The sequence below is a fragment of the Mus pahari genome, chromosome 2 (genome assembly GCF_900095145.1).
Source record: "Mus pahari chromosome 2, PAHARI_EIJ_v1.1, whole genome shotgun sequence".
Taxonomy (NCBI): domain Eukaryota; kingdom Metazoa; phylum Chordata; class Mammalia; order Rodentia; family Muridae; genus Mus; species Mus pahari.
Window position 1 is genome coordinate 50583199 of NC_034591.1, and position 11554 is coordinate 50594752.

At 46.6% G+C, this 11554-nt stretch overlaps 1 long non-coding RNA gene across 4 annotated transcripts in view; it reads right to left on the reverse strand.

Moving 5' to 3' along the window:
* Nucleotides 1–261: 261 nt before the first annotated feature.
* The window catches only part of LOC110317414, a 136648-nt gene continuing 125355 nt past the window's right edge, over nucleotides 262–11554 (reverse strand). For 3 of the 4 annotated variants that reach the window (XR_003843256.1, XR_003843252.1, XR_003843257.1), the window contains 2 exons: nucleotides 9036–9256; nucleotides 262–6929 (listed from right to left, as the gene is read on the reverse strand). This is a non-coding gene — a long non-coding RNA (uncharacterized LOC110317414). Of the gene's footprint in view, nucleotides 6930–9035; nucleotides 9257–9953; nucleotides 10071–11554 lie in introns of all 4 variants that reach the window. The other variant, XR_003843253.1, reaches the window with a different exon arrangement.

Here is an 11554-nt window from a genome sequence, read left to right on the forward strand (position 1 = left end):
CAATTGAAATTTTTACTACTGATAACTCTGAATCAAATTTAAAGTACAAAGACCAAGTATGGTGCACACCTATAATCCCACCATTCAGGAGGAAGAGGAAGGGTTCTGAGTTCCATGACAGCCTGGGCTACATAGTGAGTTCAAGGCCAGTAAACGCTACCAAAAGTAGATCTTGCTACAAACACATAAACACCTCCACCTCTACCACCACCACTACCACCCTCTCCCTCTCCCCCTCCCTCTCTTAAGAGAATGACCACTGCTTTGGAAACTGGTGTTCATACCAGTCAAGACCACAATACTCACTTGAATTGTTTGTTCCTCAAACTTGAAGTCCACACCCACTAAGCTGACTCCCCACTCTGCCTTACATCTCCATTTACCTAGCCAGCGTGTGTTCTGTTTCAATGCCGCCTGTTTCTTCCTCCAGGCCTGTACTTCCTTCTGGCATCTTGTGTCATGGTGCCTAGTGAGTGACAGTACACAGTAACTAAGCCATTACGCTGACTTTGCCCTATCTGCCTGCTCACTCCTCTCTCTGGAGTCCATGACCTTCAAACCCGCTCATCACAGCTCTGCTGAGTCAGGAGCCTCTTTATCTTGCCCAACCTGTCCCCCAGTCAAGTCCTCTTAACTACTGCCTGTTCATCTTTCCAGGTCACACACCTCACCAGGCACACTTGTCCCGTACTCACAGTGGTTCCCCCAACGTCTGTTCCCACTGCCTTCTGCCACACTTCCTAGGTCCGTGCCCCTATGTGCCTGGTCCTCAGGGGAATGGCTTGCCCTAACTCCTTCATCTTGCTAACCTCAGTGGCTGCCCTTTAGGGGAAAGTCTGGACTTCAACTCCATCAGGAAGCCACACAGGGTAGTGGTTGAATGCCACAAGCCCCTACCACATGCTGCTCTATGTCCCCACAGTAGTGTAATCAGGCACTGTCATCTTCCTTTTGAACCTACCACAGTAGGCCCTACATGTTGAAGAAATAAATGTTCTACCACTCAAAATAGCTACTTACTTTCATCTTTAGAAAGTTATCACCAAAGATGTCATCGCATGTCTTAGCTCAACTATTTTATCACCTTTCTTATCTATTTATCACAGCCAGAAAATGTATTGATGATTCCTGTGTCCTGGCCATAGTTCTTTGGATTTATCTGGATGTATTTACTTGCAGGAGTCTATCACAAAAGGGTCACAAGCATTCCTAAACCAGCCACTGGCTATACACCGTGCTGCAAATGAAGACCAAGTGGGCAGCACAGAGGCCCAAGACAGCAAGAGAAGTCAAGCAGCTACTGCACAGGACTCTCAGCAACAATCCCCCACTCCTTCAGACTAAAACCCTCCGTCCCTTTATCTTTTCCTAGAAGGGTATGTAATTTCTGTTGATTGTGTATCAGCACTTCACAATCGATGAACATTTTCCTTTGAATGTGACTCAAACCGAGTACACCAAGTCTGGTGAATGTTGTCTGCCCCTCTTAACCTCTGTGGCACACTCCTTTTAACATATCCATGTCTTCTTTTTCCACAATGGCCCCATGGTACTGGTTTCAATGCAGCTCATGAGCTCAAAGGGCTGTATTTTTTTCCCAAACACTGTTCCTTTTGTATTCAACCACCTCCTCATATGCTTGTCCCTACCATGTTTCTTCCTCTCCAATTTGTTATGAATGATACCTTCAAGTTCAAGTGACCCTACCTGATTTGGTGGCACACACAACTAGCTGAAGTGGTTTATGACAAGTCCTTAACTCTCTACCCAAAGTCATACTCCTTTATAGATGGGCCTGGCTAATTGGACAGGGGTTCTGGGCGCCACACATGATGATCCTGATGGTATCAACCACTCTCTATTATTTACTTAGTCGTGTGTTCTCCGCCCTTGTGTCTTGTTCTCTGTTTCCTGCTTTTAACAGCAGTTCTTTGGGAAGTCTGTCTGCCCAGAAGGATACGGCCCCCCAGAGTACAGCCCAGCCTCCTATACCTGCTGCATCTGGAGAGGCTTCTCCATTTCTGTGGATGCCTTCGTGTGCAAGCAAAAGTGTAATGACGTGGTTAAAGAATTCATGGCTTCTGTCAGCATCTCAGGGTGGGGGGTGGGGAGGGCTAGAATCTAGAACAGATTGATAACTCTAACTCTGAAGCGTTAGGACATAACAGCATACTCAATAGACATAACCCAATAGACTGTACCCTCTACTCAGCCCCTTCGTGGGAGAGTAAGAACACCCACAGCCATCACCTATCAAGCATCCCTTACACTAATTAAGGATGTGATCTGGACACGTGATCTGGAAGAGGCAGACAGCACAGCTAACACAGAGAGCAGCACATACAACGTCAGGGTTATCTTCTCTAAGTCTGCTCTTACACGGGACCAAAGCACTGTCTTTGTTCTCCTCTGAGGCTTATTTGCTGGCAATGGCGGCAAAGAAAAACACGAGGAATCACAAGTCCCTACACATAAACACATTACTTCCTCAATGTGCATCTTACAGAATTAGCTCACGTTTTGCTAACAAAACATTTAAAGAACAAAACTACAACTTCATTATTACGTATATGCTATAAAAAAAAATCTTAATTCTTAGCTCCCATGGTTGTCTGTAGGCCTTGTGTACTTCTGTAGTTATGATCACAGAGTACTTTTCATAGTAAACGTGAAATATACACATGCACACCAGCAAAGACAGTCCTTTGAAGCTCTTCCTTTGACGAAATGCCATTTATAAGTTTCTAAGCAAGAATCAGTGAGCTTCAAAAAAATACTCACGGTTGAACCATCACCCAAGGATCCCCAAGTGCAGGCTGGGCTTGTCCTGGAAGCAGAGGACTGAATTCCACTAGGAGAGCGGAGAGCGGGCCAGCAGAAAGCACAAGCCGCAGCACTGCCTTCCTCCAGCCCATCGCAATCCCAAGCCCGGGATCCTGCAGTCCTTGAGCATCGACAGTAAAACCACATTAGGTTGTTTTCCCAATTCCTATGAAATGAGTCAGTAGGTCAAACAACTGATCCACTTGAGAGAACAATCCCTGCAGCTACACTCCCTGCTTCCGGTAATTGGGCTCCTTCTCTCTGCCCTGCATAAAGTGCCCCCACTAACCCAGGAGCCCATGGGGCCTGGCAGACCCAGGGTGGGTATTGCCAGATAGTCTCTGTCTGCTGGGGTTAGCATCTTCCTTTGACAGAGGGTACTGTTAGTAGTGCCATAGAGCTTCCTTAGAGTTATAGCAAAACTTCTCTGTTAAGATCATAAGTCATTTATCTCCTCACACCAAAGAAGGGTCTTAGTGCTTAAAACAGAACCCAATAATTACCCCTCTGAAAGCTCCCCCATTAAAAAAAAAACCCACTTCCTTCTGCAAAAATACTTTCTCCTCCTCCTCAAAAGATCTCCATAGTCAAAAGACGGAGTGGTAATTCAATCATTCACACACCTCAGGGTCCTCCTGCTGCTCGGCAGAACCATCCACTGGGCTTCAGGAAGCAGAAGTGTGTAAGAGCTGCCAGCAGCCTTTTAAATCCACGGCTCAAGTTGCTGAACACCTTGGGAAACTACCACCTACTCACCCAGAGGAGAGCTGATTCAAGTAGTAACCTTCTGCATCGGAAACCACCAGCTACTACTGCTGCGAGGTCGGTAATTCCAAGAACTCACCCGTACAGGCAAATCTAAGGACACACAGCTTGACACAGAGGACTAGGTCGGCTGTGACAGCTCTTTAGTGGGAGACTTTTGCTTTCTGAATCCACAGGGCTTTCTTTCTTTCTTTCTTTTTTTTTTTTCTTTTTAGAGACAAGGTCTCATTTTCATCTTGAGAAAATGTCTGATCAAGCCACCAACTGAAAACCTGCCATTATAAACGAGAGATTTCACAATGCTCATTCCAAAATCTGCGGCTATTCATTTCTGGAAGTGACTCACTGAGAAAGGACGGCTGTTGGGGGTGGGAGGGAGAGATCATTTTTAGGAGACCGCCTGCACTCTGAGAACTGAACAGAAACCCCACGGTGGCTACCACGTGTGTGGAGTGACCCCAGATCAGCTCTGAGTCACCCCCCACTCCAGATGACATGCCATGACCAGTCTCCTCGTGAAAGCCACTTGGTGGACAAAAAGCCCTTTGGGCTGTGCACCCAGCCTCATGGCTGCCTCTCTGGGGGGTATTTCCACATAAATCAGGAGGGAGGCAGTGGCATTTGCCACCTGTCAGGACTGACTCCGGGGCTGGTGAGTAACCAGCCACCGAGTCCCACTTCCTGTGACTATTTCCAAAAGACCCCATGCTATTTCCTTCAGAAAAATACAAAGTGCTAAGCAGAGCTGTGGGGAGTAGACAGCCCCAGGAGCAAAGCTAAAGCCTGCCATGTGATCGCTGTTTACCCAGCCACGCCTAGTTTTAATTTGGTTTCCCAACCCCTGTGTAATTAAGACAGCCAAAGAGAATAGCATTTGGGGTGGGGGTGGGGGGTGAGATCCACAAATGCTTAGACCTTCTGAGCGCGTGACCAGAAAAGTAATTTTAAGATACAAGAGAACCCATCTGAAGCTGACTGGAGCATTAACCCTTGCAGGAGAGAGAAAGTTGGTTTTGTTATTCCCAAATTTCACACATAAAAATCCTCTTTCCTCCCAGATGGCATTAAACAGACTCTACTGCCACTCCCTAGGTTGGTAGAAGGAACCGTTTTCAGAGCTGTCTAGGGGACAGTCATGTTAACAGCAGCACACACATCATCTAACACTAAGGTGTCCTTTGAAGTTGCCATTGTGTTTGCTGTTTTGCCAAGCCTATGAATTTATGCCAGGAAGAAGGGTGTAGGAGCTCCTACGGCAGGGCCGCTCAGATTCGTGGGGAAGGTAGAGTATCAGTCGTGGCGGGGGTTTGAGGATACCACGCATGCTGGAGAAAGGCAGCCTTTTCTTAAGAGCTCGCCTTGCCTTTCATGGTCCGGCTGAGAATGAGCCTTCACTCTGGATGAGGGGAGGGTGTGTGTCAATGCTGGAGGAGGGTACACGAGCCTCTGCCATCGGCAGCTGTGGAGTGGAGACAGAGCAAGTCCCTCCTGGGTTTGTTTCCGTGCCTTTGGATGTTTTGGCCTGACTCTTTTCTTCCTGGTTTTTGGATACTAAGATGGACATGCTGTTTTGAACGTTTTTACAAATGGTCATGTTGTTGCTGCTGCTGTAGCCTTTGGTGGCACTGGGGACCCGACTCAGGGCTTCACACAGGCTAGGCAAGTCGCTCTCCGTGGGGCTATATCCACAGGCCATCAGACTGAACCATTTGCATAATGTGAACATATTTCACCAGTTGAGGGCAAATCAAGTGGATTTATAATAGAAGGTGGGAATACACACTCACTCCGCTGCCCTCACCTTTGAGACCTTATGGCTGCCCTCAGTGAGAGAGCATGAGTCTACAAATCCTGCTGCTGCTGCTGCTGCTATGCTGGTGGGAGAAGAATGTTGATTGGCATTCTGAGTACCACTCAAATGCTTGGACAGCTCATTTCCCCTCTTGCGAACAGGAAGTCTCCCTCCCCTAGTGTCACACACATATCAGGCTCAGATCTCAATGGTGGTATGTGTGGCTGGTCCCGGCCTATCTCTGACCGCCGGTGGGACAGTCTTGGGAGGTCGTCCTGAAGTAGTAGATAGGGGGAAGGGGAACATAAAGCCAAACTAGAAGGCCATGAAGCAGAAGCTAAGGAGGGGCACAGGGGACACATGCCAAGTAGACGGTGGCTTTGGAGGTCACTGCTGTCCTCGTGGGACATGCTTGCTTGGGTGGGTGCTCTAAGGCTGGACACTCCTAATGTGATGGATCCCGAGGCTGCTCCATGTCTTCCTGCCACTTGCATTGTGTGGACACCACTCAAGTGTACAGAGTCCACCCTCTTCAAACAAAATAAAACCCTGACACAAAAGTGCTCCGTCTACTTAACATTTACTCAAAGTTCTCCTTCAAACAACGGAAATGAGCGAACTAGTTATGTTTGTGCCTTTACGGGACAGGAAACACAGTGGCCTCGTTCAGGTAGGACACCAGCTCTGGGGTTCAGCTCCTTTTGTGGATCTGCTCTCAGGCAGGCCACCCAACCTGGTGACACACAGGCCTGCCTCGTGCGCTACCCTACAGGCTAAGGTCTACTATTACCCCATCCTACAGATAAGGGAACAGAGGGAGCTTGGGGACTTGCCTAAGGTTGGCCAATCAGTGGACGGTGGACACGGCACTCAAAAGCCATGGGAGGTTGGCCTTGACTTGTACCCCAGAGCCCTCCAACCACCTCCATGAGGTGCACCGTGAGTGGCAGAGCATTATGGGAACTACCTTAAAGTCACAGCATGGCCCTTGTCACTTGCCAATGCAGCTTTCTAGAAACTTTAATCCAGTTTTAATAACTACATGCTAACAAGTCTAGGATGACCAGGTAGGTCAGTCTGTCCACAATAAACTCTGTGGGCCTTACAAACTTTGCCTGCCACATCTGTGATGCTAAATCCGAGAGAAGAATTCAGAGAACCTGTTTTCAACCAGGACAGACAAGGGGGGCTTCGCAGTCAACTTGTGTTGGTATTCAGGTCTGGCCCTTCACATCTACATCCCTGCTCAAGGATGTGACAGAGCCAAACTGGGGCTTCAAGCTAGAAGATGCTTTAATCTGTCCGATGCCCATTCACCCCTGTGAAGCATTGAGCGAGACTGTTAGTGTGAGCTAGGCATGGCCCCTCACCTCACCCAGGCCTGAAAAGGAAGAACCCTTCTTATCTTGTGTATTTGTTCTCCAGAAAAGCTCCTTCAAGAAGCAGTCCTGCAGATTAGGAACAGACTCAAGCTTCATGCGGTTCTTCTCTCTTTGAACTTGCTCAGCCGCATCCAGCCTGGCTCCCATCAGTTGGCTTCTTCTGGTCCCTGTAAAGCAGGTTGTCTAAGGCGGCGCTTGGGAGTCTCCCTAGTCTGGGTGCCCTTTCAATCTTTAAGCAAAAAGCATCCCCTATTTCAGTGACATATACACTTGCACGTGGTCTAGAATGTTCTCCACAGACCCGTCACTGCTACTTGGTAGTGGCCTATTTACCCAGGGTGCTCATCTCCTCTCCTCCCCGCCACACTGTAACAGGTCTGTATTATGTTGGGTCACAGAAAAGAAAATACTTAAAAACATCTTCCCAGCCGGGCGTGATGGCACACGCCTTTAATCCCAGCACTTGGGAGGCAGAGGCAGGCGGATCTCTGAGTTCGAGACCAGCCTGGTCTACAGAGTGAGTTCCAGGACAGCCAGGGCTACACAGAGAAACCCTGTCTCGAAAAACCAACTCCCCCCCCCCAAAAAAAAAATCTTCCTAAACCAAGGGTACTAACAAGAAAGATGGAAAAGAAAGTTGAACAGATCATTCTGGTTTAAGTGAAACTAAAAGATTCTGGAAAACTGACCCATGTTACATTTATAAGCCAGAACTTTACCCCATCCCATAATTTGCTATTACAGGGTTCACTATAGTCACAAGACCAAGTACTATTTACTCCTATGTTAAGCATTCACACACAATTCCTGTCATAAAAACTTGAACCTGGCCAGGCAGTGGTGGGACACACCTTTAATCCCAGCACTTGGAAGGCAGAGAGGCAGATTTCTGAGTTCTAAGCCAGCTTCATCTACAGAGTGAGTTCCAGGACAGCCAGGGCTATACAGAGAAACCCTGTCTCGAAAAACCATAAATAAATAAATAAATAAATAAATAAATAAATAAATAATGATGATGATGATGATAAAACAAACTTGAACCTGGATGGGATATTACATTAACCATGCAGCAATAATAATAATAATAATAATAATAATAATAATAATAATAATAATAATAATAAAACAAACTTGAACCTGGATGGGATATTACATCAACCACACAAAAACTCCAGGTGGGAAATAGCTGTTGGTGGGGTGCACACTCAAGGTGGGAAGTGGCTGTAGGAGGGGTGTCAGTGCACACTCAAGGTGGGAAGTGGCTGTAGGTGGGGGTGTTGGTGCACACTCCAGGTGGGAAGTGGCCGTAGGAGGGGTGTCGGTGCACACTGCAGATGGGAAGTGGCCGTAGGTGGGGGTGTTGGTGCACACTCCAGGTGGGAAGTGGCTGTAGGTGGGGTGTCGGTGCACACTCCAGGCTGCCAAGGACATGACTCACTCCTGGGAAACCTTTATAGTACTTTTTCATCCTAGGTGGCAAACCCTGTCATGGCCCAGAAGGAGTTCCAAGGGCAAAGGAGCTTTCCCTTCCTACTGAGAACGGTCCCCGCAGGGTTTGAGAGTGGCTACCGTCCATGTTCAGAATTCACAGGCCAGGCTTAAAATTGTGACAACCCCAAGAGTTCTGTGGGGAAGATGTGTACGTTTTAAAGGCACACGCAAAACAAACAAACAAACAAAAAACAAAAAAAACCAACAACAACAAAAAATCAAAACAAAACAAACAAACAACACCCCCCCCTTATTTCTAAAAGAAAACAAGCCTCAAAATTCCTAGGCTTCTCTATGTTGGAGGGGAAGCAGAACCAGTGTACACAGCTAACCACGGAGAACAATCCTGAGCCAGCAGGCTTGTTTACAGACGGGGCTTGGCAAAGTCCGTCCCTTAGGGCCGCAGCAAGATGCAGCCAACAAGACAAACGCTTGAGTGCACGGGGAGCAGGGCCTAGTTTGGCTTTCTGATGTGAGTTCACTGGGCAGTGAGCAATCCTGAGCCAGGTTTGAAATGAGACTACACAACTTCTTTAATACACACACTAATGTCGTCAGACACACAGACACACGCTGACACAAGCACACACACACATACACACTCATTCATACACACACACTCAAGCATACCACTTCCACCATCCTTCCTTGATGTTCGTTTCCAAGTTATTTCTTCTCTGTATTTAACCTGTTTCAACCAGAAAATAACACACACTGACCTCTGCTTGTTTTGCCCTATCTAGTCGAGTAGCCAAACGGCAAGGCTTGGGAGATGGACTCACCTTCATCTTCACTGCGTCAGGCCTGTTTGTCACCAAGTCTGGCCAGCACCTGTCTCTCTCTGCCTCCTTTGTCTTCTCCCTCTCACATCTTAGATCTCTGTCACTTGTTCCTGAATGACAGGCTGGTCCTTTTAATTGGTCACTTGCTGACCAGGGGTTGTGGCAGAAGGCAGTGAGGAACAGAAAGGGGATCTTCATGATTTCCGTGGAGGTCGCCACACCTGCCACATGAAGAAAACGGCTGTCAAATTACCTACCACAAGACACAAAGAGTCATATACCTATAACCCCCTGGATCTAGATTCTGTGTGTCACTATACTCCACAGACATCTGTAGTAATCTTCCTGGCTCTACAGAGAAAAGAATTATGACTATCAGTTTTTAAGTCTTCACTAAATTTTAAAAGTAAATATGAAAATTTTATACAAAATAGAAAGTCACTACTAAGAAGCCAGAAGTATATGGTAGAACCTTGTCACAAACAAACAAACAAACAAACAAACAAACAACAAGCCCAATTGCCCTCAAAAGGACTCTACTTTGTGCTATGAGCACTCTGTGCTTCTCCAGGGCTTTACCTATAGGGGCTCTGTTCAATCAGAGAGCACAGCTCTGACACTCACTACTCCACACCGAGGCTTAAGAACCTTATTAAGTTTGAGGAAGGTGAGATGGCACAGTGGGTAAGGGAGCTTGCCCCCAAGCCTGACTGTTTTGACTTCAATTCCTGGAACTAACATGGAGAAGGAAGGAATTGACTCTTGACATTCACATGCGCCCCATAAATGAAAATAAAACACAAGCAACAAAACCCCTGAAGTTCCACACCTCCCCCCCCCTTATATTAGCTACAACAGTCAGGAACAATACACAAATCTACATGAGGTTGATAATAAAGGCCATTAAAGCATACTGACTCTTGGGGGGCACATTGGTTTCAAGAGTGCCTGCTGAGCCAGCACGATGACCCGAGTTCAGATCCCCAGCTCTCACGTAAGAGTTGTGAGTGGCTGCACATGTCTGAGGCCCCAGCACTGGAGGATTGGGAGGGAACAGAGAAGAACAGATGAGCGAAAAAGGCAAAGACAGAACTGGAGAGTTCCGGATTCAAGAAGAAACCCTGTCTCAGAGGGCAAGACAGACAGTGAAGAACACAGAACCTGACAGTCTCCTTTGGCCCCACCTCAAGTGTGGCCACACACACCTACACAGAATGTTTCAAGGGGAAAAGGAAGGCAACACTATTTGTGGGAGGGGCTCTTGTTTTCTTGGATACTTTGTATTAGGAAGTGAAGTTCATCCTAATTACAGTTTGACACACAAGGTCATGCTGTGACCAGTCCTTGTTCACCTTCTTGACTGGCTAACTGCACAGAATACGATATAAATATAACTCAGTCACCTTGTAACGTGAAACAGGAAAACTTTCATCGGGTTGAGAAAACAACACTGTGTTACATACTGTAAGACCTCTGAGGTTACAGTCAGAGTTTGAAGAACCAGGCTTAAGGAAAACAAAGCCTCACAGAGATGACTGTATGAAAGCTAGATTTTCTGTTTGTTTGTTTGTTTGTTTGTTTTTTTAATTAAGAAACTGGCTTGTACGTTTTAAAAAATTAATGGCGGGGTTTAAGAATATTTCAAGTGCTTCTATACAAACTACCCTCTTTGAAGTAAGTCTAGAAGTCAGTATTCAGTCTTTGTCTGAAGAAAGAACATACTGCATCGTGTCTCAAGTCTCTTATATATAATGAAAACAAATTACATGATTTACAGGACATAGTCATAGTAAAGCAGTTGATTCAACTTTAAATCAAGTCTTTAAAAAAAATTGTAAGTTTTATATTATGATACCTCAGGGTCAGGGTGAGAGTCAGGGTCAGGAGGACTAAATTCAATTTGAAGCCAGTCTGGGTTACGCAGCGAGAACCTGTCTCTAGAGCAAGGACTTGCTTTCTCGAGATTCTGACATAAAATGTGCATATATCCTTGTGTATGTATTGGGTTGAGTAGCGTTGGTTTCTGCCAGCATCCTTCAGTCCAAGGCTCACAGAGGGGTATTCGCAGAAAGGCCGGGTGGGATTTCTAATGCAAAACCTCAAACACAGTGACTTGTCTAACACAACCCTGAAGTACAGTGTGGTTTGTCATACCCGTGCTTTTCCTAGTTCACTTCTGAGACTCCTAAAATACAGTGGTCTCCCATGGCAGAAAGAAAGTCGAGGAGGCAGGGTCTGGGGGGATGACTTATCTTAAGTTGGTAGATCTGAGGCACCCACTATTGTAAGACATCAAAACACGGCCGGGGAGGCTTTGGTCTCCTAAGATTATTTTGCTTGCTGCAGAGGTAGGTTCATGTTTACTGACTGCTCCTTCCCCACAAAGCAAGGCACTGCTCTTGACAAACCGGCAAACAAAAGCAAAGCATATTGGTGCTAAGAAAGAAGAGTGGGGGATAAAGATTAAAATGCACACACACACACACACATGCACACACACACACACACACACACACACC